The sequence below is a fragment of the Alexandromys fortis genome, unplaced genomic scaffold (genome assembly GCF_014885135.2).
Source record: "Alexandromys fortis isolate MF-2015 unplaced genomic scaffold, M_Fortis_MF-2015_v1.1 scaffold_12, whole genome shotgun sequence".
Classification (NCBI taxonomy): domain Eukaryota; kingdom Metazoa; phylum Chordata; class Mammalia; order Rodentia; family Cricetidae; genus Alexandromys; species Alexandromys fortis.
In genome coordinates, this window is record NW_026067937.1 from 14,989,459 (window position 1) to 15,017,170 (window position 27,712).

General features: G+C 43.0%; 1 protein-coding gene and 1 pseudogene across 1 annotated transcript in view; one reads left to right on the forward strand and one right to left on the reverse strand.

Moving 5' to 3' along the window:
- Hsd17b12 (hydroxysteroid 17-beta dehydrogenase 12) overlaps nt 1-27,712 on the forward strand; it is a 150,626-nt gene that overhangs the window by 6,210 nt on the left and 116,704 nt on the right. The gene's annotated exons all lie outside the window — the stretch shown is intronic.
- LOC126504525 (SH2B adapter protein 1-like) lies at nt 19,898-23,390 on the reverse strand (annotated as a pseudogene).

Sequence of the window (27,712 nt, forward strand, 5' to 3'; positions counted from 1 at the left end):
CCCCGGCTCTAATCTGGGATTCTTTTGCTACTGGGTGTACCTAGGGCTGAGGGCCCCAGGGGGTTACTGCTTTTGTGGTTTTTTGCTCAGACTCTTCTGCCCATGATAAAGATTTAGAATGCTCTGTGAATGCTGCTCATCCAAATCTCACCCATCTCAGGAGTGTACTGGCTATTTATGGGTGGGGGAGGTGCTCCTCCCCCACCAGATAAAGGACAGGAAGGAGATCAGGGTGACTATGGGCGGCCAGTCAGCTAAAGGTCATCTGTAGCTTTCATAACTCAAGTAAAGACTCCTGGAGCAATAGCTATGACAATCAGCGCTTCTGGCACCTGGATAGATGGCTGTGTGGGGATTCAGTGGTTGAGTTTTCTCTGATTGTCAAAGACTGGATTAGAGTCCCCTAGGCTGATGGAAGATTTAACAGCCAGAGGTGTCCTGATGACTTTTCGAAGATCCAGAGGGAGTGGTTGCTTGATTGACAGCTCTGGGGGTTCCCTGAAATAGCTGAATTTGCAGATGTTACTGATTCCGTGGACTTTGAACATATTAACATGTCCTGCAAACCAGATGTGGCTTGCTGGCTTTGCCAGACACTTATCAACACCCATTAGCAATGGTCTTCACAGGAGTCTAGATTACTATGTACAAAGTTTAATTTTTAAGGATTTGAAAATTTCTCACTTTTCTGTGGACTAGTGGACCAAATTCAACAAGTGGCCAGTTTTCTTTTCTATCTTTAATTAAATGCTAGAAGTACACTGTCCTTGTAGCGTCTAGACTGGAGATTGCCAGCTCTTACTGAACACTGTCGCAGTCCCCCATCATCTGTGTTGCCAAGTGCCTCTTCCTTACAGGACACTTTGAAAAGGTCTATTGTTGCAAAAACCCTGCAGTCAAATTGTTCCTTACACTTGCACAAAGTTTAACTTAATGATAACTTCAAGTTCTTGGCACATTTTGAATTTTTCTCACGTATGTTTCTGTCATCATCTGTTTTTGCATCCTTAGCAAAAAAGATTGAGGGTTGGAAAAATGGCTCAACAATTAAGAGCACTGGCTGCTCTTCCAGAGGACCTAGGTTCAATTTCCAGCACCCATGTGGTGACTCACAATCATCAGTAACTCTAGGTCTGGGGCATCTGATGCCCTTTTCTGGCCTACTTGAGCACCAACCAGGCATATACATGGTAATATAGACACACGCACACACATATGTGGATGCTGGAAACCTAACCTGTAGCCTCTGGAAGAGCAGCCAATGCTCTTAACCACTGAGCCACCTTTCCAGCCTCTATGCATTCTTTCTTGACTGTATCTCTCATGGGTTTCTGTGTCCCAGACTTATTTATGCTTTTTTCTTCCTCTTTGATTATCTTATTTGTGCAGACACTAGTTTCATCAGGTGTTGAAATTGGTTTTATTGTCTGAGATAGTCTTTCTCCTGTTCCACTTTTGTCTTTACACTTTCTGCTTATAAATTCTTTCTACTTTTTTAGAACATACATTATGTTTTTTTTTCCCTCCAGGTCTACACAGAGCCGTCACTGAACGCTTCAGAGCAGTTACGATACTTTGTGTGTTTGCGCATTTGTCACCTTAGTGTGGGTACATTGTATGTGTGCAACAATTACACATCTGAGTGAATGTTATCTCATTTTTCTAAACTGTAAGCTTTTCAAGAGCTCATTATAATTTATTTAGTGAATAGTGTGTTTTGTTTGGAAGTGGGATGATTATTTTTGCATTTTGTAAAATAATTTGTGCATTCTCCCTCTTTGTTTTAAAACCGTATCACATGCCTCTGAAATTCGAGATTGAAATTAACCAACGCTGTTCCAACAAGACTGGTTATAAAGTTATGACAGCAGGAAATCTGTGGGGCATTTTCTTAATTAGTTACTGATATGGGCATTCTTAGCTCACCATGGGTCACGGTGTGACCCTTCGGCAGGTGGTTTGGGTGAAAAAAGTAGGCTGACTGAGTAAACCATTGAGGAGCAAGCCAGTAAGCAGCATTTCTCCTTGGCATCTGCTTTAGTTCCTGCCTTCAGGTTCTTGCCTCGAGTTCCTGTCTTGGTTTTGGCCTGAGAGCCAAATAAACCCTTTCCTCTCCCAGTTGCTTTTGGTCATGGCATTTATCACAGCCTTAGAAACTAAGACTTGGTTACCCATTGGAGCATGGCTAGCCCATCAGAGGCTGCATCCCTGAAGAAAACCAACTCCCTTTTCCTGCAGCCATCAGTTCCCAGTAGGTCAGCTAGCCGTGGGAGTTCCTGAGCTGGGATTCTGGCTGGCTTGATTTTTGCAGGTCTTGTGCATTCACTTGCAGCTGTCATGTGTTCCTGTGCCCAGTGGCCCTATTGCATGCTGGTCCTCTGCTACCTCAGCTCCAATTGTTTTGAACTGAGAAATTCCGTCAGTCCGTCAGTGGCATGATGACAAGTTAGTCTTTCTTCTATGGTTTAGGATATATGTACACTATTACATTTAGTAACTATTTGAATATTAATAGAATCTTGGTAACACATTCATGCTTGTATCTTCCTTATAAAATTGTTCTGAATAGGTTTTCTCCTATCAAGAAAGTTTTTTCAACTAAAGTGAATAAAATCTTGCTAATTGGGAGAGCTAAGATAAATTTGTGGAAATTGAAATTCTAGCATATTTGGCCAAAATAGTTTCTTAAAAATTTTGGATTTCTGGTGAAATAAATCCATGCCTTCTAGAACCTTCAACTCTTATTAAAAGAAATTCTTTTTGTTTGGATCTCATGTGCCCAGGCTGACTTTGAACTAGCTAAGAGTGTCATTGCACTTTGAATCTTTCTTCCTCCACCTCCCAAGTGTTAGGATTGCAGGCTTGTGCCATCATGCCTGGTGTAACTTTTATACTTTTATTTTAAAATACTGGAAAATACTCCAAGACAGACTGTATACAGAAACAGAAACTGCAAGAAAGTTAAACTGCGTATCAGTTCACAGGCTTAAGTTGGTCTTGTCAGGTCATAGCAAGGAAAACAATTATACAATCAAGATTATGAATGTGTTTAGAGAAGGGTCGGGTAAGATAGTTAATTCAGTGTTCAAAGGCAGTTAGCTACAGCTGAGGTAGATTGATAAAAAGCAGCAATGGGAGTGTTGAAAGCAGGCCACGATGGCAGAGTAGTGAAAATAATTGAGGTGAGTTAGAGAAAAAAAAAACAAAAAACAGGAGAGATGATTTGTTGTAGGCAGACTGTCCTTTCCTGCTCCCAGTTCTTATATAACCAACACGGAGACTTAATATTATTTCTAAGTGCTTGGTCAATAGCTCAAACTTATTACTAACTAGCTCTTATAATTTAAATGAACCCATTTCTATTAATCTACATTCTGATGTCTGGTGTTACCTCTCTTTCATCTTATACCTCCTGTTCCTCTCTTGTTTGGATGGTGACTCCTCTGACTCCACCCTTTTTCTTCCCATTGTCCTTAGTCTGGTTCTCCCACTTAAGTTATCCTGTCTAGTTATTTGCCAGCCAGCTTCCTTATTAAACCAATCACAGTGACACAGTCACACAGTGTACAGAAGGGTTATTCCACAGCAATTTGTGGTACCTGGCAAGCATAACCAATCTGAAATATTCCCCCAAATCTAATGCCCCTGAGCATGTGCTGTCCCCAGAGTTTCAGATTTGGGAGTTTAGGATTTTAGATTTGTGGTTTGGTGTTCAGCTGATAAAGTCTATGTGGTTGTCCCAAAATTTAAAACGCCAACAAATCCTGAAACACTTCTGGTCCCGCACATTTTGGATAGCCAATCTGTAACAATGAGAAGGAGTGCTGGAGAGCATTATCAGACATTCCTGCAACTTGTGTGAGGAAAAAGATGGCCCCTTTTGCAAAAGAGCCTGAAGTTGTAAAGAAAGCATAGGTACCCATTGCACCACTTGGTAAACCCTCCCAGCACGGTAAAAATGGGGGAGGGACTTGTTCCTTTTGTGTAGTGTTGCAAGTTAATTTGGTGGATCCAACATTTCTAGAGTCTCAGCTGTGCTCATAACCCAGTCCACTAATTCTGTGAATGACAATGAGTTGCCCGAGAAATATTGTGTAGTTTTAGTGTACTTCAAGTGCTTCAAGGCAGTCAGGAAAGGGGACAGTTTCTTTTAGAAATTTAAATAATCAGTTTTAAAGTCCCCTTAGCATTTATAGTATGTAGAAAACTCATTCTCTAGATCGGTTTTTCTTTAATGACTGACATTAACTGCTCACAGTCAAGCTAGCTTCCAGTAGAAATACTGCCAGCCAAGCCCTAATGATGGCTGAGACTCCAGCCCTGTCACATAAACAGCGCTGCTGCAGTAAACAGGCTCCTAATCCCGCAGTCCAACCCTAGAGCTTCTCTGTGCCCCAGTACCCATTGCCTGTCATGTGAAAGGAGCAGTGATGCTTGTAGATGATGTGGAGAGACAACAGCTCCATAGCAGGCCGAGCAGCAACAACCTTGAATTCTGAATTAAAGGACACCGACTTCATGCGATGTTATTGTAACGATGACATCTTTGCAGAGTCCTTTTTGAGTATTCTCAAATGACTCCACGGCAACCCTGCGAGGAAGGCTAGTGCTGGTTTGCTATTTCCGCGTTATGTACCCATGCCAGGGGGCGATACAGTGGTAGGTATAAGGGTTATACAGCTTTCAAATGTCAGAAAAAATTGAATCTTGTTTTTTTTTTTAACTTCAAATTTCGTGTTCTTTCCAATTTATTCTCCAAGTTCCTGAGTAAGGGTGATTTTAAGGCAATCGAATACAGGCACAGGAGCTCATGAGTTGAGCATTCCTCAAATGTTGCTTAAATGTGAAAGGTCTTTTTATGTCATGGCTATATCTAAACTTGCAAGACTTAAAGAATCAGGTGTGCTTGTTCAAAATAGATTGTAGGACTTGTACAGACCTACTGAGTCCAAAACTTTAGGAAAAGAATGTAAAGTGTGTGTGTGTGTGTGTGTGTGTGTGTGTGTGTGTGTGTATTTTCCCTCCTCCACTTTTCTCCCTGTGTAGCCCAGGCTGACCTTGAACTCATGTGTAAGCCTCCTGTTGGAACTCTGGAATTATAAATGTGTCACTACACCTGTCCTGAAAAATTATTTTTAATCAGTAAAAATTTCTTCCTAAAAAAATTACATTTATTTGGGGGCCAGGATGCACATGTAACATGGTGCCTGTGGAAATCAGGAGACTTGAGGGAGTCAGTTCTCCTCTTCCTCTAGGGAGTCCTGGATTATCAGGCTTGGCAATAGATGTATTTACCTGCTTAGCCATCTTGTCCACAGGTAAAGATTCTTAAGGGACTAGAGAGATAGGTCAGCAGCTAAAAGCACCTGCTCTGTCATCATGAGGACCCGAGTTCAGGTACCAGCACATGTAACAAGCTGGATGTCCTGACAAATATCTGCAACCCCAACTCTCAAGGTTGGGGCCAGTGGAGACAGTATCCTCACTAGGTTTGTGAGACTTTTAGCCTAGCTGAAAAGACAGGAGAGAACCTGACTCAGTAGGAATAGATAGACACCCAGTGCCCTCTTCTGGCCCCTGCATGTATACAGGAGTAAGCATCCACACATAGTCATAGCTATACATTCAACACACACACCCAGATACAGGGATGCAGAGCCTATAGAATATATAGTCATGCAGTGGTGATGCACACCTTTAATCGTAGCACTCAGGAGGCAGAGACAGGAGTTCTTTGAGTCCGAAGCCAGCCTTGACTATAGAGTGCATTCCAGGACAACTAGGACTGTTACACAGAGAAACCCTGTCTCAAAAAACAAACAAAAACAAAGAATAAATGTGTGTATGTATTCATTAAAAATGAATTCTTAAGATACACTATTTTAGGAAACACTATTGTGGTCAGCCTCTTCAATCCATGCAAACTTTTAAGCCAAGTATCCATTTATCAGACCAGGGTTTGATTTATAATGGTGTTAAAACTTCCAGTGTTTTCTGTATTTATTATGTGCCCACAACTTTAAATGTTAGAGAATTGGCCAAATTCTCTATTTAAGAAGAATTGGCCAATTCTGTGTTTGTGTGCTTGGGACAGATTAAAAACGAAGGAAAACGTTTGATTCTCAGGATGTTGCTATGTGCTCAGAGCACCTTCAGTGTGTCCCAGTTGTCCCTAGTTGGAAGCTGGGCGTGAGGAGAGAGGGTAGTCAGTAAAACTGATTTTGGGCAGATACAATAGAAGTTTTAAATTTTGCTATTTTAGATAGACCCATAGAAACACAGCTAAAGACTTTGAAAATTTAAATGTAAAGAGCTGAAAAAGCAGTACTTGCTATTTTTTCTTGTTGGTGACTTTTTATTCATTCAGTAATCTTAGTTTATTTTTGTTATATTTAGAGGAAAGAAAAATTTAAATATATTTTCTTTTCTTATAGATAGATGTTTAAATATTACCTTTATTGTGGGGACTGGAGAGGTAGCGTGCTGGTTAAGAGTGCTTTCTGCTCTTCCAGAGGACTGGAGTTTGGTTTCCAGCACCCACATGAAGTAGATCGTAATCATCCAGGGAATCCAACTCTTCTGGATTCTCTGGGCACTTTACTCATTTGCATCTCCTTCCCTCAAACGTATAATTAAAAAAATATAAATTAAGATTACCTTTATCGTGAAGTTAATACGAGTTACTTCTTGGCGAAGATTCTTTTTTCTTTATTTATGAGACATTTTTACTGTTACCTAAGATGGCCTTGAATTTGTGATCTTTCTGTTTCAACCTTCTGGGTACTGATTCTTTTCTGTGTGCAAGTGTGTGCTCAGGTTTTTTTTTTTTTTTTTTTTAGGAGACAGGGTCTCTCATAGGCTGGCTAGCTAGGAAGCCCCAGGGATTTCCCTGTCTACCTCCCCAGCACTGGGATTACAGTGTCTACTGATGTGGGATTCCCTTCTGTATGCTGTGAATACCATTGGTTAATAAAGAAACTGTCTTAGGCTTGTGCAAGGCAGAGCTGAGTTAGGTGGGGAAAACTGAACTGAATTCTGGGAGAAAGAAGGCAGAGTCAGGGAGAAGCCATGTAGCCCTGCCGGAGACAGATGCCAGAACTTTACCTAGTAAGTTAGCCAGAAATACGCTTAAGCTATTGGCCAAACAGTTTTGCAAATAATATGGTTTCTGTGTGATTATTTCAGGGCTGAGCAGCCAGGAACAAAGACGCGGCCTCCTATAACAAATTGGCGCCAACATGGGGCCAAGTAAAATCCACTTAAAACCTGAGGGAGTTTGGGGAAAAATTCTAGGCAAAATAAAACAAAGCAAAAACCAACCAACCAAAACAAAACAGAGTTAAGCGTGGCTTAATGCCTTAGCTTCTTTAAGAGAGGTTTTCCTGGTTCAGCAGTAGCAGAAAAAAAGCCATGCAGTTTTGAAATGGCAGCTTTCTAGGCTGTGCTGCCAGCGTGAATTCTGGTTCTTTCAGGAGGAAAGCATTTAAATTGGATTTGTGGGCAGTGTGCTGCAAGTTACGTGGTGCCAGCATGGACCAATTGGTTATTAGAGTTGAGGTGGTGAGGAAGGCTCCCACCCAGCAAATACACTCAAGCTATTGGCCAAACAGTATTGCAAATACTATGGTTTCTGTGTGATTATTTTCAGGCCTGAGCAGCCAGAAACAAACAAGTGACCTTCCTACAACAATCTACTACCCTGACTGACTTTTTTTTTTTTAATATTTATTTATTATTATGTATACAATATTCTGTCTGTGTGTATGTCTGCAGGCCAGAAGAGGGCGCCAGACCTCTTTACAGATGGTTGTGAGCCACCATGTGGTTGCCGGGAATTGAACTCAGGACCTTTGGAAGAGCAGGCAATGCTCTTAACTACTGAGCCATCTCTCCAGCCCCCCTGACTGACTTNAACCTATGAACAATGAGGGTGACAATATTTATTTCCTGTAACAAAATCCCACAGATCAAGTGGCTTAAACAGCAGAGATTTTTTTTTTTCCTCACGGTTGTAGAGGCCGAAAGTTGTCACATGTCAAGGTTTGTTTCTCCTGAGACCTTTCTGTTTTGTTTTGTTTTGGTTTTTCGAGACAGGGTTTCTCTGTGGCTTTGGAGCCTGTCCTGGAATTAGCTCTGTAGACCAGGCTGGTCTCGAACTCACAGAGATCTGCCTGCCTCTGCCTCCCGAGTGCTGGGATTAAAGGTGTGCTCCACCATCGCCCAGCTCCTTTACTCTTTTTGAGGGTTCCACCACCCAGCTCCCAAGTATAAATCACACATGGGGGCTTATTCTTAGTTATGAATACCTGGTCTTACTTTGGCTTGTTCTTTTTTTAAATTATTCCAACCACCTTTTGCCTCTGGGCTTTTATCTTTCTCTATTTCTGTATACCTTTCTTTATTTCTTACTCCGTGACTTGTTGTGTAGCTGGATGGCTGGACCTGATATTCTCTTCTCTTTGTTCTCTTGCTGTTTCTGTTCCTTCTTTCTCCTTCTGTTTATCCTCTCTGTCCATTAGCCCCATCTATCCTTGCTCCTGCCTTGCTTTTGGCTGTTCAGCTCTTTATTAGACCATCAGGTATTTTTGACAGGCAAAGAATTACAGCTTCTCAGTGTTAAACAAATGCAACATAAACAAAAGTAATACATCTTAAAATGATATTCCCCAACACATAAGTGTTTGACTTGCTTATATGTATGTGTACTGTGTACATGTACCATGTACATTCCAGGTGCTCCTGGACATGAGAAGAAGGCACCAAATCCCCTGGAACTGGAGTTAATGAAAGCCACCTTGTGGGTGCTGGGAACAGCATATGATAAACTGCTGAGCTATCTCTAGCCCCTGAAGGAGGAGTCTTTGAAGGGTCAAAATGGAAGGTAGAGGCAAGAGGATTAGAAGCTTAAGGTCATTCTTCCCTGCAGAGTGAATTTGAGGCCAGCCTGGGCTGCATGAGACCCAATATAAAAAATTACAATAACAACAAACAGCAAAAGGGCAGTAGATTGAATAGGATAGCACAGGTGGTGGTATTTAAAGTTTTTTCCTTTAGACTTTATTTTTTTCAAAGCTTTTATGGGGCTGAGGGTGAAACCTGGGGGATTGTTGGTGGTAGACTAGGTATAGCAGTTGGTGGTGGTCAAGGAAGCAAAGACTGTAGGTGCCTTTTTTGTTTTTTGGTAAATGTATGTTTATGGGGGTAAGGAAGACAGCAGAGTTCAGGGAACTGTGCAGTGCTGGGGCTCTGCACTGGTAAAATGCAAAAAGAGGGAGCAGTCTTTGAGAAAATAAGTACTGTGCTGTCAGGTTCTGGGTGATGTCCATGCGGTCTTACCATAGGTCAACCCCAGGCTGAGCCCAGTGTTCTGTGCTTAAATCCTTTGGCTTAACAGTTGGGTGTCCAAAATTACCTGCTGTAGTTTCTAGTCTAGAAGAGTTTGAATCTTAGTGCATAATATTTTAGGAAAGAGAGAATACTGTTTGTTGTTTGTTAGTTAGTTTTTTGGAGAACATTATTTTTGATCAGTCTGCATGTATCTCCCAAAGCACCTTGTACTGTAGGTTGGCAAATCAGTTTTGGACAGGGAAGTACAGTGGGAAATACAAGAGCTGAATCAGTATCTCAGCTTCATTTTGGTCAACTGTCCATGTTGGTCCTTCACCACCAATTTTTTTAGGTTTGTCCAAAAACTCTCACCTTGCCCATCTTCAGAGACATTTGAGTCCTTGGAGGCACTGTAGAAGTGCAAAGCATTGTGCAGCCTCTGGACCTTGGGCCTTTTCCCCACTTCCATTTTCAATTAGATACCTGGAAATAGAATCATCCCATGATTCAATCAAACTGTGAGGTTCATATTGCTGCTAGGCTTATTTTGGGTTCTGCTGCAGCTTTGTCATGATCAACATCTGATTCTCTTTTTGATGTGATTTTCTAATACATGTCAGTTTTAGAGGGTAGCTAAAATAGATTCCCCCCTACAATTTTATCAACGTAAGCTCTATTTCTGATTCAAAAGTTCAGTTAGTTTAATCACGGTGTTAAAGACATACCTTAAACTTTGATCTTAATAGGCATAAAAAGTATGGAAATGAATTAAGAATATAGTGAAATTATTACTAATGCAGTGACATTTCAACTGCCATATAATTAGAAGATTTTTGTAGCTTGACATAACTCCCATTATTTTATTATAGGCATTAGTTAAGAGATAGTTAGAAGTTCATGTCATCTCTGTTTCAGTACCTTACTGTTCACAGCTCCGGTTAAAAGGAAATTAGGAATGCTTTTTTTTTTTAAATAGATTTTTATTCATAGTTCAAAATTAGGTTCTTAGGATTATGCTATTATGACACAACAGTACCTATTTATAGCAAATGTCAACTCTTGGGTTTGAGATTTAACTCAGTGGTAGACTTATCTTCCATATGTGAGGTCCTGAATTCAAGTTCCAGTACTACACAGGAGGAACAAAGTATCATTTTTGAAATAAAATATTTTTTAGAATTTGCTTTGAATCTTCTTTTAAAAATCAAGGTTAGGATTGTATGTTAAAGATTATCAAATCTTTTAGAAATATTTACTTGAAAATTTATTATTTTGTTATAGAGATTATGAATGAATTCTTTTTAAATCCATACTATTTATTAAAATTACTGTGAATGGAAATACGTTTTACTTTTTGTGTTTTGGATTTTTCCAGAAGCATTTTTTTTAGACGAGTTGAATTGGATTTAGAGGGCGCCTGTTAAATGACTTGCTGAAGCTTAATGTCACTGCAGTGTTGGCACTAGTGCAGAGCTCATGGTTCAGTTAATCCAAGGCAGGAGCCAGAAGTTCTGGTATTTATACACTAGAGGCCACTAGTCACTAGTTGAAGTCTCAGTAGGGAGGAACATCCCTTTAGTGGAACTATTCTTCAGTGCACCTGGGTGATGCTAGTTTCAGCCATGAGAGGAAGTTCATGGGTGGAGAGATGACAACAGAATGTGCTGCCCAGTGGGATTGTCAGAGGGCATATGGGCAGGATACTACTAACATAGCTGCAATATTCATCACAATATTTGCATTTGGTTCCATTTTCTTTAAACAAAGCAATGTGTGAGGATGGAAAACTTGTTCTTTAGGTAATAAAAGAAACACAGTGGGAATGAAGCATGAATTGATGTGTGTTACAGTCTTGTTGGTGGAGCTTTTATCATATCATGATGGTTGAATTACCAAAATTAACTACTGGTAATTAACTGTTGGTAATATAAATATATTAATAATTTCAATAAATATAGGTGACAATTAAATATTGAGTTTGTTTTAAATGTATGAGCTAACCTTTTCCTCTTCATAATTTAATACTGATTTATAATATGGAAAATGATTTTTACTGGTCCCCTACAGGGTAACTACAACTCTTAGGTAAGTTGTAGCACATAGAGTAGGTTGCTTATTGACAGAATCTCAGATTTGTATAAGAAGTGAATACTTCGGTGGTGGTTGGGCCTTTCCTCTGCTGCAGGGATTAAATTTCAGTTATTTCAGTGCTTGCTTTATCTTCGCCTTGCATGTTGGTTAGGGCTGGATAGTTGTAGCAGTGAATGCAGGTAGAGGTCTGCTGGAAGAAGGGCCTCTCAGATGCTTTCTGGAGCTTAAAAGATAGTCAAGAAAAAGTGTAATTATGTGAGAATGTGATGTTAGCAGGCATCCTAGCTACTAGAGGAAACACTGGGAAAGATCTAAGCCTGGAGTGTAGAGTAGAAAGATGGAAGGCACTGGGTTCTGTGAGCCTGGCACCAAGCTGCTGACCTCTGATGCTGGTGGAAGCCTACACTGTTCTTGACTTTGAGATGATGAATCCCACTGTCCTGAAAATGACTTCTGTTGATTGCCACTGGAGAACTTCTAAGCTATAGACTGAGGAGAAAGGGAAAAACTGCTCTTGATTTGAATGCAATTTCATAGTTGATCAAAGTCCTCCATATCTAGATATAAAAGTCAGTAACTTCTGAACCGGGTGTAGTGGTCTTTGCTTGCTATCCTAGCTCTTGGGAAATGGAGGAGGAAAAAAGATGCTTAGCAAAGTAATCTTTGGTAGAAAAGCCAATGGTATGGGAAGTCCTTCTGTATATGTGTTGCTTTTATTGGTTAATAAAGAAGCTGCTTTCAGCCAATGACTTAATAGAATAGTCAGACTGGAAGATTTTATGTATGTAAGTATGTAAATACATACACATATAGCAGAGTCAGTGAGAAGCCAAGTAGCCGCCTGCAGGAGACTGATGCACTGAAACCTTGTCAGTAGGCCACAGCCATGTGGCAATACACAGATTAATAGAAATGGGCTAATTTAAGATAAAAGATTTAACTCTTAAGCTATTGGTCAAACAGTATTGAAATTAATACAAATTTCTGTGTTATTACTTTGGGTCAGAGCAGCTGGGAACAAATGAACATCTTCCCTCAACAAATTGGTGCCAAGGTGGGTGGATGGGCTCTGTTTGCTTGCAACAATTAAGAGCACTGTGGCTCCTTAAAGAGAAGTCTTACTGATTCAATGGTAGCAGAAAAAAAATGAGCGGTTTCAAAAGGGCAGTTTCTTGGTCTATGCTGCCAGCAGGAACTCTGGCTCTTTCAGGAGACTGAGCACTTGAATGGGGTTTGTGGACAGCATGCTGCAAGTCACTCAGTGGCATCATGGGCCAACTGGTTACCAGAGTTGAGGTGGTGAGCATGGCTCCCACCTGGCAGTCTCAAAGGCAGTGAATGGACTTCTGCTATGTTGGACTGGGAGGAGCCAAAAGGCAAAGCAGCCTTAGCCCTAGCTATGCCACTTTGCATTTTAAGAAGCAGTCCTGATCAGAAAAAGATTACAGATACACAATAAAGATAGATTCAGATTAAAAAGACCTCTAAATTGGTCACGGTGCTGGATAAATGTACATAGGCTTGAAAGAGAAGAAAAAGAGTAAAGACAGTAAAAGTAATATAAGAGTATAGACAGTCATAGATTAAAAATTAATAGAGTAAGAAAAGCTATGTAAAGATGGAATGTATACAATCGATTATGTACATGTTGTATTTTCTTTAAATTTTTTGACTGTGAATAAGCTAAGTACAGCTTCATTGTACATACATTTCATTGTATGGGCTGCTAAGCTAAACCAACATATGTATTTTAAAGGTATCTCGATTTCAAAATTTCAGTCTAAGGATTTGTTGCTTTGGAAAAGAGGTTCTTTTGTTTCCACAGAGGATGAGAACCTGTGGATTCCTTCCAGACTAATGTGGTTTGATGGACCAAGATCCACTGAAATATTGCCATGAACACCCCTAAAAAATTACCTTGCCCAACAAAAAGTAGGGAGAGAACTATGCCCAAATTCCCAAATATTGTTTATAAATGTTTGTTTATATTTAAAGGGGGATATGCTATAGAGATTTGCATTGGTATGGATCTTGGTTTATTGATACAAATTTAAGGTCAGTTTTGTTATATGTATATTTCTGCTCTTGATTAAGGTATTGTGTTTGTGCAACTCATTTGAAAATGTAATGTATAATTAAGAAACATAGGTTAATAGATAGTCATTTCTAATAGTCAAGCTTGTAGTCATGTTAGTTAGGTTTTCTAGTTATATAGAGATATATTTCAGTTAGAAAGATGATCTTCAACAGAAAGATGATCTTCAACACTATATGACTCTTCTTGACAATGAGACACATCTGCTTCTGGCAGCATCAGTCTACTTCAAGAGGAAGATGGGTATTGGAGAAGCTCTTTATGGAGTTTGTTAGCCATTTGGGCAGGAGGCTGCTCTTTCCTGGACTGCTTGATGTTATGCTGCGTGAACTGGACACGCAGGACACATAGACAAATGACTTGCCTAAAGGTGAGACAGTCTTTCAGGGTCCCTGCTTAATGAAAGAATCTGCCAAACATTCTGCAGGACACAGAAGAAGGAGACTGAAAAACTGCCAACATAGGTGGAACTGTCTTTGAAATTTCCTGCTTTATGGAAAAGTCTGCCAGATACTATGGGCCAGTAGGCTGAAGATGGATGCCCGCACATTACAGAAGAACTTTGGGTGACTGTCTAGGCAGCAAGATGTCTCTATTGATTCTAGAATTTTGGAAGTTGCTTACAATTCTCTTCTTGTTTACATAGGTAATATATCCTTCTGTACTCTTTGATGGAGTTGAAGAATAGGTAGTTATAATTATAGTTTTCCTTAGTTAAGGTAAAAGATAAAATAGATATAAATATTGTCACTGTAATTCTTGCTTGATACCTGTTTTGTTATATGTAATCTTAACTATATTAAAGTTAAAACCTTCCTTTGTATTTAAACAGAAAAAGGAAAATGGTGTAGGAAGTCCTTCTGTGTATGTTACTTGTATTGGTTAATAAAGAAGCTGCTTTCGACTAATGGCATAACAGAATATAGCCGGACTGGAAAAGATATATATATAATAGAGAGAGTAGTTAGATGCACTGAAACCTTGCCAGTAAGCCACACCTACATGGCAGTACACATATGAATAGAAATGGGTTAATTTAAGATATAAGAGTTAGCCAGAAATACACGTAAACTATGGACCAAACAGTATTGCAATTAATACTGATTTCTGTGTGATTATTTTGGGTTGGAGCAGCCAGGAACGAAAGAATATCTTCCCCCAACAAACCAGTCCTGGAGAAATCACAATACATGATCTCAAAGTATACTACTGAGACATAATAACAAAAACTGCATAATACTGGTAAAAAAAAAAACACAAACCAAAACATAAAAACAAACAATAGCAAAACCAAAAAGTTCATCCTAATATACACAGTGAATCTTAATCCAGTCCAGGCTACATGACATCTTGCCTCAAATAAATAAACAGTAGCTTTTGTATATAGCAAGCACAAACTTGCCTAGAATGAAATCAGGGAGAAATAGTAACTTCAAAAATAAAAATCTTATTAGGGCCTGGTGGATGAAGGACACTTACATGTTTACCCAGGGTCACTCACCTTGGGCAGGGAGGTGAAACCACAGACCAGTTTGGTACTTTGTGGCACTGGGTGGTAGGGTGTCATTATGGTAAGCCAATATATGGTGGGGTTTGGGAGAGAGAGGGGGGTGCAGATGGCTTATGTTCTGTTGAGAGTGGCAGATCTGAAGAGGTGAAGGCAGTGAGGAACAGACTGGTAGGGGAGGCCTGTTTGCTATTGGGGACTATGCTGATGTCAGGGCCTGGGCTGCTGCCAAGACAGTCTTTGTTGACGTCTGTGACTCCTGTTATCATCGAACCCTGTGAGGTCACACAGGGTCTAGGTTGCCACATTCGTGCCTGATGGCCATGTCACCACAGGTCCCTTCCCCCATTGAGTGGCCTGCACTGCCACCTGGGGCCATGGAGGCATCTGGGCCCCAGTTGTAGCCAAGGGCCACGTTTCGGTCTGTGGCTTTACCGCAGCCAGATTCTGTGTTGATGTTGATGGCCTGTATTGCCACCAAAAGCCCACAAAGATGCCCGGGTTCTAGGTTGCCACCTGTGGCCATCTTGGAGTGTGAGTAACATTCAGCCGCTAGAGCCATGCCAATCTGAGTGGCTTGCATTGCCACCTGGGGACATGTTGTCATCTGGGTCTGAACTGCTGTTGAGAGCCATGTCTGGATCCGTTGCCCTGCAGCCAGGGTCTACTTTAATGTCAGGGGTTCCTGTTATCACGGAAGGACATGAGGACGCCCAGGGTCTGGGCTGCCACATGTGGCCATATTGGTGCCTGGGGGCCGTGCAACAGGAGCTGATCTGAGTGACCTGTCCTGCCCCCTGAGGCCATGGAGGCTTCTGTGTCTGGACTGTAGCCCAATGTCATGTCTGGGTCGGTGGCCCTACTGCAGCTAGGGTCTGAGTTGATATCTGTGGTTCCTGTTACTGCTAGAGGCTGAGTACATGCCAGGGGTCTGAACTGACATCTGGGGCCATGTTGGCATCTGAGGGTCATGCTGCTACTGGGCCATACAGTCCTGCACCGCCACCCAGGGCCATGGTGTCATCTAGGCCTGAGCTGTTGCCTAGGGTCATGTCTCAGTCTGTACTGCTGCTGGGTCTGGGTTGATGTCTGTGGCCCATGTATTCACCACAAGGCCACAAGGAAGCTCAGGTTCTGGGTTGCCATGTTGGAGTCTGAGTGACATGCTGCTGCTAGGGCCATGCTGACCTACGATGCCACCCAGGACCTGGGTCTTGTTCCTGCCCAAGCTGCTGCCAAAGGCCATGTCTGGATCCATGGCCCTGCTACAGCCAGGGTCTGCTTTGATGTCCGTGACTCCCTTTACCCCCAAAGGCTGTGCAGATAGATGCCTAGGGCCTGGGCCTACCCCTGGGGCCATGTTGATGTCTGAGTGTCAGGCTGCTGCCATACAGTTCTGGGTTCCTGTGGCCCCAAGCTGTCGGAGATGGGTGTGTGTCTGTGGTCCTATGGCAGTTAGGGTCTGTGTGATGTCTGTGACTCCTGTCACCATCAAAAGTCCAGTGTGCTAATAAGTCGAACAATTTTTAAAAGAAATAAAAATGGCCAACAAATATTTGAAATTGTTCACCATTTCTAACCACCAAGGAAATGCAAATTGAAACTGCTATGAGATTTTATTCCATCACATCCAGAATGGCTACTCAGGTAGGAAGCTGGGCAGTGGTGGTGCATGCCTTTAAGTCCAGCATTTGGGAGGCAGCAGCAGGTAGATCTTTATGAGTTTGATGTCAGCCTGGTTTACAGAGTGAGATTCAGGATAGCCAAGGCTACACAAGGAAACCCTGCTCAAAAAACCCAATGGAAAAAAAAATTCTAACTAGCCCATGCGACTGAGGGAAAAGAAAGAAAGGAAGGAAGCAAGCAAATAAATACTGGCTAGGATTTGTAGAGAAAAGAACTCTTATTCACTGCTGGTAGGAAGGTAAATACATGCAGCCATCAATAAGACAGTGTACCATGGAGGTTCTTCTGCCTGCTTCCAACTGTGTTACTCGCCATAGCTAGGAAATGGAACCGGCCTGGATTGTGGCCATGCTCATTTATTCCTTTCTTAGTGATGTGTGGGTGTAGTGCATTAGTGAGCTTGTTCTCTCTTCTTCCTTTTGCTTGCCCAGCCATGTCAGTTGGTGATGCTCTCCACTGTGGTTTCATATATATTTGATTCATTGAATTCTTAATTTCTGTTATACATAAATCTTTTTTTTTTTTTTTTTTTTTAAATTTCAGTTTCCTTGCTTGCTGTGGGCTTGTTGCAGCTGCCTGTTGAGCGATTTCCATTTCCTGGGGGGTAGGCAGTGAGGAGACACTAAGGCAATGTAAAAGTTCTTATATTATGAAAGGGTCAGGGTTTTTATGGGGTTAGGGAAATTAAACTACAGCAGTTGGTTGTCCTTTTGAAACTGGCAGTCGCTGCTGTTGTGTTGTGATTGGCTAGGAGTGTGTGTTATTAGTTACTGTGCTTTTGGTCCACTGACAGGTTGTTTTGGCCAGTTTTGCTCATTCATTGTGAGTTAGCATGCTCTTGCTTGTGCTTGCACTATTGCCCTGTCTCATCTCACCCTTTTTATTTTATTTTTATTGGGTGACCTTGTGGGAGTTAAGGATTTTTATAATGCCGCCTTGGGGACCCTCGCCCCCAGCATTTTGGGCTACTAGTCCTCTAAGGATTGGCTCCCCGGAAGGTCCCAAGAAGTCAGAAACAAGGATAGACTTTTAGAATAACTAGGACTTTAAATGGCCTCCTATATTTGCGTTAGCCAAGCATGAATCACCTCTTTTGGAGGTTTGGTCCAGTGTGCTCCATAGCCATTAACACCTGGAGTGTTGCCGTTGTTCACCCACTGTTGTCGGGATCTTAGCTGTAGGAGACACTTAAGTAGAAATATTAGAGCCACCACCACCCCTCCCATAAGGCACCATGCAACAAGTTTAGGTGGGTCTAGCAGGGATTTTATGTGATCCCATACTTGGCAAAAGAATAGAGTAGATAGGTCCACTGAATGGACTTGTGTTGAGTTGGTTGTATAGGTTCTGATTAAATGTTTACAGCTGGGCAAGGGTGAACCAGGTAAAAGCTTGTGTAAATGAAATTGTTGATAGAGGAGCCTAGCCTGTTCCAGCAAAGGCAAGGACACTGTCATAGTCAAAATAAGGCTTTTGGTTGCCTGTTGCTAACATTCCTGGCTGCCCTGTCTGAGACATGATGTAGGACATGTGCCGGGGCTGTATTCTGGACTGTAATAAGTCTTGAATAGTTTGCATGGTTTTGGAGCTGAAGTCATTTTGGGACTTTAATTTTGCAAAAGATAATATTTTGCATGCTTGTGTGGCATAGTGGCTAACTGAAAAAATATTTACAGCTTCTGATTGAGTCATTTCCAATACCTTAAGGACCACCAGTAACTTCCCTAGTTGTACTGATCCAGGATTTGGTTGGGTGTAGGCTCTTTCTGTATGATTAACTCCCATTATTGTTAACCCAAAATTAGTTTTGTTGGCATCTGTAAAGGCTATAATGACCAGAGGGATGGCATTTTTTGATGGTGTGGCTTAACTTTTTATTTTTAATTTTAAAAGGCGGAGGGCAGAAAGTCGTCTGTCCTGAGGGAAATGATTATCCAGCATGCTCATACTGGACCTAGCAATCACTTTAAAACAGACTTCCTCTCTAAATGGTTGGTTGTTTTTTCTGGCTTTGTTTATGACAATGTCTCTGCAGTCTCTATCTTTAACTGTAACTCCTGGGTCAGGGAGTATACCAAGTACTACAAGTAGCTGCAGACTGGCCTGAAGGGCAACAAATGGCTTATTTTCATAGATTGTTCCGGGAAGCTGGCTGAGCACATAGAACATGAGCCACAGGAACTCCCTGCTGCCACCTTGGCTCTGAAAGAGGACCTAAAGGTGTTCCACAGTGCTCTCAAGCTAGCTCACAAAGACACCAAAGTCTATAAGAAACTATTGATGTTTAAGTAACCTCAGCAGAGAGAACAAAAGTATCGGTGCAACTTGTCCTTTTAAATGACATCTACTAGCAATCTGCCTAGTGGATGAGAACCAGTTCACCTTAACCATTGCAAACCAAGGCACACCCCCTACTTCATGTACCAGGAGTATAAAGCCATTGTCTACTCTATCATTCATATCAGAACCCATTGGGAGCTTCTACAGTCTCATGCCCAGTGTGATAGCCCTTTTGTCATTTAGGACATTAGGTCTTTGGATGAGCCCTGAGACAGTCGTTACGTAAGTGACCAGACTATCCACATCCTCAGCAAGTCAGTCTGGCAGGGTGGAATTATTGTCCTTGTCAAGTTTTACATTGACCAAGGCATTGATGGAAGCCCTAAGGGCGGAAATGTACCTGTTCTGTGTTTCAGTATCTCGGGTGGCCAACACCCACTTACGAATATCCTTATTTCTAACAGGTGTGATGGCACTATGGGTGACGGTGCTGAGCCTCTCCCAGGTTAGCTGTTTAATAAGGATATCCTCGGTAGAGCCAGATGGGACGTGCTTTTTAACAGCATTGGTGACATGGGTCAGAAATTTAGGAAATGGTTTCACAGCCTGCTGGAGAAGATTGTGGAAATAGCCTCCACTGTCCTGGGATATACAGACTTTGAGGGTGTTGAAAGTTAGGTTGGACAGTTGTCAATAGGCATGTAGGCCAGTCATGGATTGTGAGACAGGTCAGTGTATTGCCCATGGTCAGTAAGCATGTTGAGGGTAATGTTAAGTCCAAATTACAAATTGGTTCGGGCTTGGCTCTCTGCTACATCATCATTAACAGAGTGCCATTGGAGGAAAACTGAGGGGTCAAGGACTGCCTTCAGCATGGAGTACCAATTGTAATGGGTTTGGTGCTGCATGGCTCATTGTTTGAGTATTTGCTCAAAATAAGGAGAATTGGGGTAGCGTCGGTTGCTCTCACACACCCCTGCATGGCTTCCAGCCTGCTCCTGTCCCTGGGAGGGCACATAGCTGACAAAAACAATATCACTGAAGCCTCCAGACTCCAGAGGAATAGGGTGTACCTGGAAGTGTTCAAGCTCATTGAAGATAGACTGGAACCACAGATGTTAGACCTGGCACTGACCCTCCTCATTCAGTGACAAACGCAGGTGCTTGGCCTTGCCCTGGAAGTTGAAAGTGAGGGAATATTCATCACGTTCTTGTCTCACTGTGATGTACCAGGAAGACACCATGGGAGCCAATGCCTCTGGGCAGCCTTGAGTCAAGAGAACATGCCATGGAACCAAGGATATCCTGAGAGGGGCTGGTTGCCCCCCAGTGCCCTCTGACTCCCACTGGAGCAGGAATGACCCTGTGACTGTGTCTGGAGTGTCCACATGAGGCTAGGGAGTTGAGAGGGGATGAACTGTCCCTTCTGGGGCTCCCTCCTCAATGGGAATGCGTGGGGGCAATACTGGAGGAAGAAGTTCCGTTGGGTCAAAGTGTGAGGCAGCAATGGAGGCACAATTAGAGGAGAAGGATGCTGATGACCTACAGAAAGGCTCCCGTAAGTCCCCTGTGACAGGCAATTGTTACTCTCGCAGGGTCCCAGCATCAGATCCTGGCTGGGCAGACTCTGAATGATTCAGGCAAGGCAACTCTAGGCTGTCTGTGTTATTCTTTGTGAGGAAGGAGGTCCCAGGGACCAGGGAAAGGGTCATGGGGGGAGGGCTGATAGCAGGGCAGGGTTCTGGGCGTCAGACACATCAGTTGTCTCCAGAATGTTCTCTGAAGGTCCTTGTACCTTAACCACAACTTAACTCCCTATCAGGCATCTCTAGGGCCGTGGCTGTGCGGACATCAGTGATAGTAGTAGATCAGGGAATGCTGAGTAGGGGCCAGGATGCCTTAGGTGGTGTGAAGAACTCCAAGTGACTTCCTCTTCCTCCTTCACTTTGGAGCAATAGGCAACACTTTTGCCTCTGAGGCTGCCCCCCACCCCCACCCCAGGTCAGCCCAGCTGCCCACCCTCCACGACCCACTCCTGCTGGGTAGAGGTCACCTTCTTCAGCCCCCATAAAACTGAGCAGCTCTTCTCTCTGTACCGTTCCTGCCCCGTCTTTCAGGTTCCCCCTCCACGATTCAGTCTCGCCCTCTTAAAGCAGTGAGCCCATCTCTCCCCAGGGAATGTGCCATCACTAGCCAATCCCCTACCATCTGTCCTAGCACCACCAGAGGAGTTGGTTGGAGTTGCTGTTTCCACCTAGGGCTGGAGGACCTGATGTTGTTTCCAGAGGTCCAGCTGGGGAGGAAGAGTCATGGGTCCCTCGCTACTGCCGGATGCCTCATACAGAGCCTCTGACTCAACTCAACGGAGGAAAAAGCATTTCTTGAGCTTCAGCTTTGAGGACATTGTAGAGTGGGAAGAGACTGAGGAAGGAAAGGGGCCAGCTAGGTCCTCAGAAGATAGAGGTGGGTCCAACACAGCCAGGGGCCCACCCACCGTGCAGTTTTCAAGGGGCAAGTCATGTGGTGGTGCAATCTCCACAACAGGGCTCGACGGGGCCAAGACAGGTAGGGTGAGTGAGTGTGAGGCCTGGTTCACCTCAGTTTTGAAGTTTTGCCGGAATAGCTCAGGAAAGCGGCCAGAAAAGGCAACTTGTGCTCCTGGCTCTGTGTGTTGTGGACGGGAGGCCAGGTTGAGGTGAAAAGGGCGGGCAAGATCCAGGAGAGCAGCCCTCCCATGGGACTCACAGAACTCTTGCCAACTTGTGAGAGGGGGTGGTGGCAGCGCTGGCAGAGAGTAGAAGGCCTCGTCATCTGGGGAAGGGGTGCCATTCATAATGGGTTCCAGGAGGAGGACAAGGGGAGCCCGTGAGGAGGGGGCAGCAAAGAAGAAAGCAGCCAGAAGACACGGAGTGAGCGGCAACAACTGCGTCTTGGTCCGTGTGCTCAGCCCCAGGGTCAAGCTAGTGGAAGTAGCCTCTGTCTGAGGAGAACATTCTAGTCCTGCAAGGGAAAGGAGATTCAACCACAGTCGAACAGCTAAAGCCTTCCAGTGAATTAAGAGACCAGTCACTGCCCTGATGGCTCTTAACTGGTGGTCACGTAACTGGATTTTGAAGGGACAGAAGTGGAGAGAAAAGGTCCAAAAGTCCACACTCTGAAGAACAGTCGGGACTCCCTGTAAAGCAAGGAGAACCTTCAGAGAATCCTGGAGAGTGGCCTTGGACAAGTCATCAGTTGTTCTCAGGCTGTGAGGGAGTCTGCACAAGGATGAGGACAGAAGGGAAAGTATTGCTTGCAGACCCAGTGTGCTGCTTATAGTGAGGGACTTCTGCTGTTTGTTAGGCCGCGTCCCTATGCTCACACAGTGTCTCCAGGTGAGAAGGACCAGACTGAGGGTCCTTTATTGGTTCTACTTCCAGGGTAGTCAGCCCTTATGTGGAGGTACTGGGGCACACCGAGTCACGATATAGTGTTCTAACTAGGAAGAAAAACGGGGAAACAAGGAATGTAGAGATAGGAAAGAAAGCCCCAACTCGTCAAGGGCATAGAAAACAAAAGTAGGAGTCAACTCACTGAAAACAACCGAAGGGGATGAACTGAAGACTCTGGCAGAGAGTCGGGATGGGTACAGCAGCCGGGGCAGCAAACACAAAGGAAAATGCCCAGAAAAGAGTATTAAGGAGGACCCAGAAGGTGAGCAAAAGGAAAAGGTCCATCCACACTGGGTGCCAGTTGTGGGCTTGTTGCTGCTGCCTGTTGTTTCTTTGGGGGTCAGGGCATGAGGAGTAGGGGGGTACTATGGGCAGTCACTGCTGGCTTGTGATTGGCTAGGAGTGCATGTCATTAGTTACTGTGCTTTTGGTCTGCTGACAGGTTGTTTTGGCCAATTTTGATTATTCATTGTGAGTTTGTATGCGCTTGCTTGTGCTTGTGCTATTGCCCTGCCTCACTTGCTGAGTTTATGTTCATGTTGCTGACTCTCATCAGTTTTGTTGATTTTTTTTTTCTTTCATTTGCTGACTTCCCAGGTACTAGATTGGATTTCTATCCCTGTTTGTATTCTCCTTTTAAAAATGGTTTTAAAAAGTTATACACACGAGTGTTTCTGAATGTGGGTTTTTGTGTGTATGTCTGTCCAATGCCCACGGAGGCTTTAAGAAGGTGTTGGATACCTGGAAGCTGAAGTTACAGGTGGTTGTGAGCCATCTGTTGTATGTGCTGGGAACCGAACTGGTCCTGACCAGTAGTGTACATGCTTAACTTCTGAGGCATTACTCCGGCACCTTGTTTGTATCCTCCTTGAGGATTCTGATAATTTTTTTATCAATTAGATTTTGTATACATCTGGCATTTTACCTATTTTAGGGTCTTTGAGTTCAGTAAGTGAGTTCAGAATGTGATGTTTTGAAGGAGTCACACTGCCTCTCTTTTTCATGTTTCTTGGGCTTCTACGTTGTGTTTTATGTATCTGTAGCCTTGACTGTCTTTTTTGGTTTTACTTGAGCAGCTTATTCTTTTTAAAAATTATTTTATTTTTATGTATATAGATGTTTGCCTGTGCACCACATTTGTGATTGGTGTCTAAGGAGGCCAGAAGAGAACATCAGAACCCCTAGGATAGCAAGTACAGATGTGAGTGTTTGGGAACTGAATTCAGGTCCCCTAGAAGAGGAGCCAGCTCTCTTAGTCCCTGAGCCATTTCTCCATCTCTGAGCAGCCTCTTCTTGAGGACTTGATTCCCAGTACCACTCAGCAAAGAGAAAGCAAATTGCTTTGCAATCCCAACATACCTGGGCTAGGTGCATTGCTATCTTTTTGCACTTTTCAGGTGTCTCTTTGTGACTCCTGAATCTTTTCCTGTTTGCTTTTTGAATAAATCTAGTTTTTCTTATTCTCACTCTCTCCTTCAGCTGAACTTGTAGGTACCTCACCTGGAAGTCCTAAGCTTTTGTTACATTTTATTTTATTTCTTCCCTCCTTTGCTTCCTCTCCCCCTTCCCTCCTTCCCTTCTTTCCTGTTTCTCTTTCTTTCTTTGAGTTCTCCCTCTACTCTTCCTAGTTACGTCCCATCTTCGCTTCCTTCCAGACCCACTCCCTTTTTATCTTTTAAAAGAACAGGGTTCTAAGGGATAATAAAATAAAACAAAAATAAAATAGAATAGAAAAAACAAAAAAAAATCACATCTGTGTTAGACAAAAGAAACAAACAGAAGGAAACAACCAAGAGAATGCCCAAAAATCAGAGTTTGCTCATTTGAACACTCAGGAATGTTCCATACTATCACTGTACTGGAAGTCTTAATAGATAGAGTATTTGATTGCTTTTGGGGTGTTGTATTTTGCAGTGTGCTGTGAGTATTATTACATTGAACAAAATGGAAAAAGTGTTTGTTTTCATAGAGCTTGCATATTAATATGGCAAGACAGACAATAAGTAAATATTTGGCAAGTCTGGTGAGATCAAAGGAGAGAGAGAGAGAGAGAGAGAGAGAGAGAGAAATGAGGAAGGGTGGGAAGAGAGTTTACCCTTGCCCTTTTATGTAGGATTGGGCATACTTTCCCACTCAGGTGACAGCTAAACTGAGATCTGATGAAATTTCTTCATTCCTTTCCAACCATATAGGCCTCATTGTTTGTAGCAAATTTGTCTAACAATTAACTTTCATACTTGTTTATTCCTTTGCCTTGAGTACTCTTAATAGGTAGCCATATTTTAAATTAGTGTGTGTGGGGTGAGGATTGTGGTTAACTCTTATCAGGCAAATGGAATTCTTCTAGAACTGCACAGGCTGAATCTGGCTGTTATTGAGTTACATGGATAACCCCTGATGAGACTTTTGTGTTTCTTTGGTAAATCATTTTGAAATAATGCATCTATATTCAGGACAATCCCACCCCACACTGTGAGGGGTAGGAAACCCATCTCAGAGACCAGCGGACGTAATCTAGAGGCAGATTCGGCCCAAAGAAGCAGGTGGAAAAGCTGAGGTGGCCACTGCCAACAGGGAGCCGGGCTGCCGTGTCCACACCACCTGCTGGGAGCACAGACCCTGACTGCAACTGGTTCCATTATCTTGGGCAGTCAGTCACCTGACTCAAGCGTAGCAATTCTACTGTGTGGACGACGGGCTCATGTCCCACCTTGGAGGGCTGTAAGGATCAAGTGTGCAGTGGACAACTTGCGTAATAAACACTTGATACGATTGTTAAGAGACTCCTGGCTTGGCCCCTGCAGTGGTGTGTGTGGGAAAAGCTCTTCGTAGATAAGAAGATGTAGCATCAAGTGTACATCTTGATGCTTGTTAGCTATGTCCCGTCAAATCTGCCTTGGAGCCATCCTCAGTACTCCCTTCCGCGAGTAGCAGTCAACTGATCATTCATTGCCTTGAAGGGGACTTTCTGAACCATTTTTGGGAGGAAAGGGACGCAAATGTCCTTAGAAAGCAGCTGGAATGACAGGTCCTATATCTGCAAGCCTCATTTTTTTTTGGGGGGGGGAGCGGGGCTTCTTGAGGCAGATAAGCCCGAGGAGTGAGACAGGCAAAGAGATGGTTTTCCTGTTTATGCTGGGACGCACAACCATTTAAAGAGGCAAAACTGAACTAGCTTAAAGCAGAAAGACTAGTCTGGGCCAAGGTTTGCACTAGCCAAAAGCCTAGTTTCCCATCAGCTGTGTGGCCTTTGGCATGACACTTTCTCCTCATGGCCCCCATCTGTGAAATGCGGGCCAGTGCCAAAAGACTCAGGGGAGCCAAAGCTAGTGAAATTGTCTTAATAACTACTTTGTATCGGGTTAGGATCTGTTAACATCTCCAACAGATTCTCCCCTGTGCCTCCTCACAGTGTGGAACCATGGATACCCAGCAGCTGGGTGGCAGCTGCGGGGGCTGCCCTAATACTCTCAGGGCAGTTTTCTTGGGGTCCACATTCTTGAAGGTAGAAGGCATCTGTCTTGATGCTCTTGGTTTTGTAGAATTTACCTCAAAGGTAAACCACAAATTGTTTTCCCACGGTGCGTGGGTTAGAACCAGAGTGGCCTTGTGCATCCCAGGTGTGTGCCCTGCGGAGCTACCCTCTGACCCCAGCGGGTGTTTGTTTTGTAGGAAAAAGGCTTAGTCCAGGCCACCCTGAGGGGAATGGAGGACAAACACCTGTCTCAAATGTCCAGCTTCAAGGGCCAGACCGTGGGACATGAGATTCCTGAGACTGGGCTCGGCAGGGACTGACTCTTCTGAGTGTTCTCAGACCTGGGGCTGGCTGCTGTGATTTCTGGACTCTACCTCCCAGAGAGGCTCGTGTATCGTTTCCTTTGGGCACATGGTTTCAGTCCATGTTGGCTAGTGACAACCATATTTGTAAATGACAAGTTCTCTAATAATATGCATTGTATAATAAAATACGAATGCTGTCCCGTTTAAAAAAAAAAAAAAAAAAGAATGCATCTAAACGGAGGCCCGTCACATGCATATACATGGTGCTTGGATCCCTTTGAAGACTGAGTCCCACTGAAATTACTTTGTTTTACTTGCTTCTTATAAAAAAAATTAATCTGGACTAAGTATAACAAAAAGCTAAATAATCTTCTTTGGCTTGAACCAAATGAACAGAACACTGCAGCCTGGCTGGTGTGAATAACAGACATTTATCTCACAGCTCTGGAGATTTGGAAGCCCAAGATCAAGGCATATGATGCCAGGAGAGGACACTTCCTGGGGTGCCAGTGGCCATCTGTTCTTCTCCTGTAGGGACCCCAGTCTCAGACAGGGCCTCTTCCTGGAAAACCGCAGATCTCATACACAGATGTCAATATATGAGCTTGGGGAGAGAGATGATACCTTCAGTTTTACAGCACAGTTGTAACATTCTCTCCACTAAACTAATAAAAATCTTACCACATTACCTGTACCATAAAGAAAAGATTGAGAGTTTTGTGTTTAAGTAGAAGTCTAGTTTTATTTTTAAAAAAGATTCATTTATTTATTATGTCACAGTGTTCTGCCTGCATGTATGCCTACATGCTGGAATAGGGCACCAGATCTCAATATACATGGCTGTGAGCCACTCTGTGGTTGCTGGGAACTGAACTCAGGACCTGGAAGGGCAGCCAGTGCTCTTAACTTCTGAGCCATCTCTGCAACAATTTTATTCTAAAGCAACTTTTTTGTTTCTTTTCTCGAGACAGGGTCACTATGTAGCCTAGCCTTCGCTGGTCTGGAATTTGCTAAGTAGACCAGGCTGGACTTGTACTTATAGAGATTTACTAGCCTCTGCTCTGCAGGCACGACCAAGCCCACCCTCTAAAGCAATTTTTAAAAGCAATAAAATGGCATATTGTTGTCTAAGCTTCTCTGAGAACAGCACATTTATTGATTATATATGAGTATAGTATTTATGTGCTTATGTGCTGATCTAAGTAGGTGGAAAATATTTTTCTTTATTAACTGAATCAATTCTAAATGTACAAAGAAAACTCTGAATTGCTGAGCAGCAAACTACTGGTGTAACTCTAAAATGATTATACAAAAAATAAAAGTAAACCTTATTATTGTTGAGCATGTGACTTATGTCTTCATGAGAAAATGGAATGTTTCAGCACCATCTTGTCTCAGCCATGTCTTCCCGGCACAGCTGCAGCTGGTGTACTGAACGGATGCTGCTGCAGGCGTGGTGTTCTCTCTGCCATTTCTACCATAGTGTTTATCTTTCCTTGCTTTCCCCTCATCTTT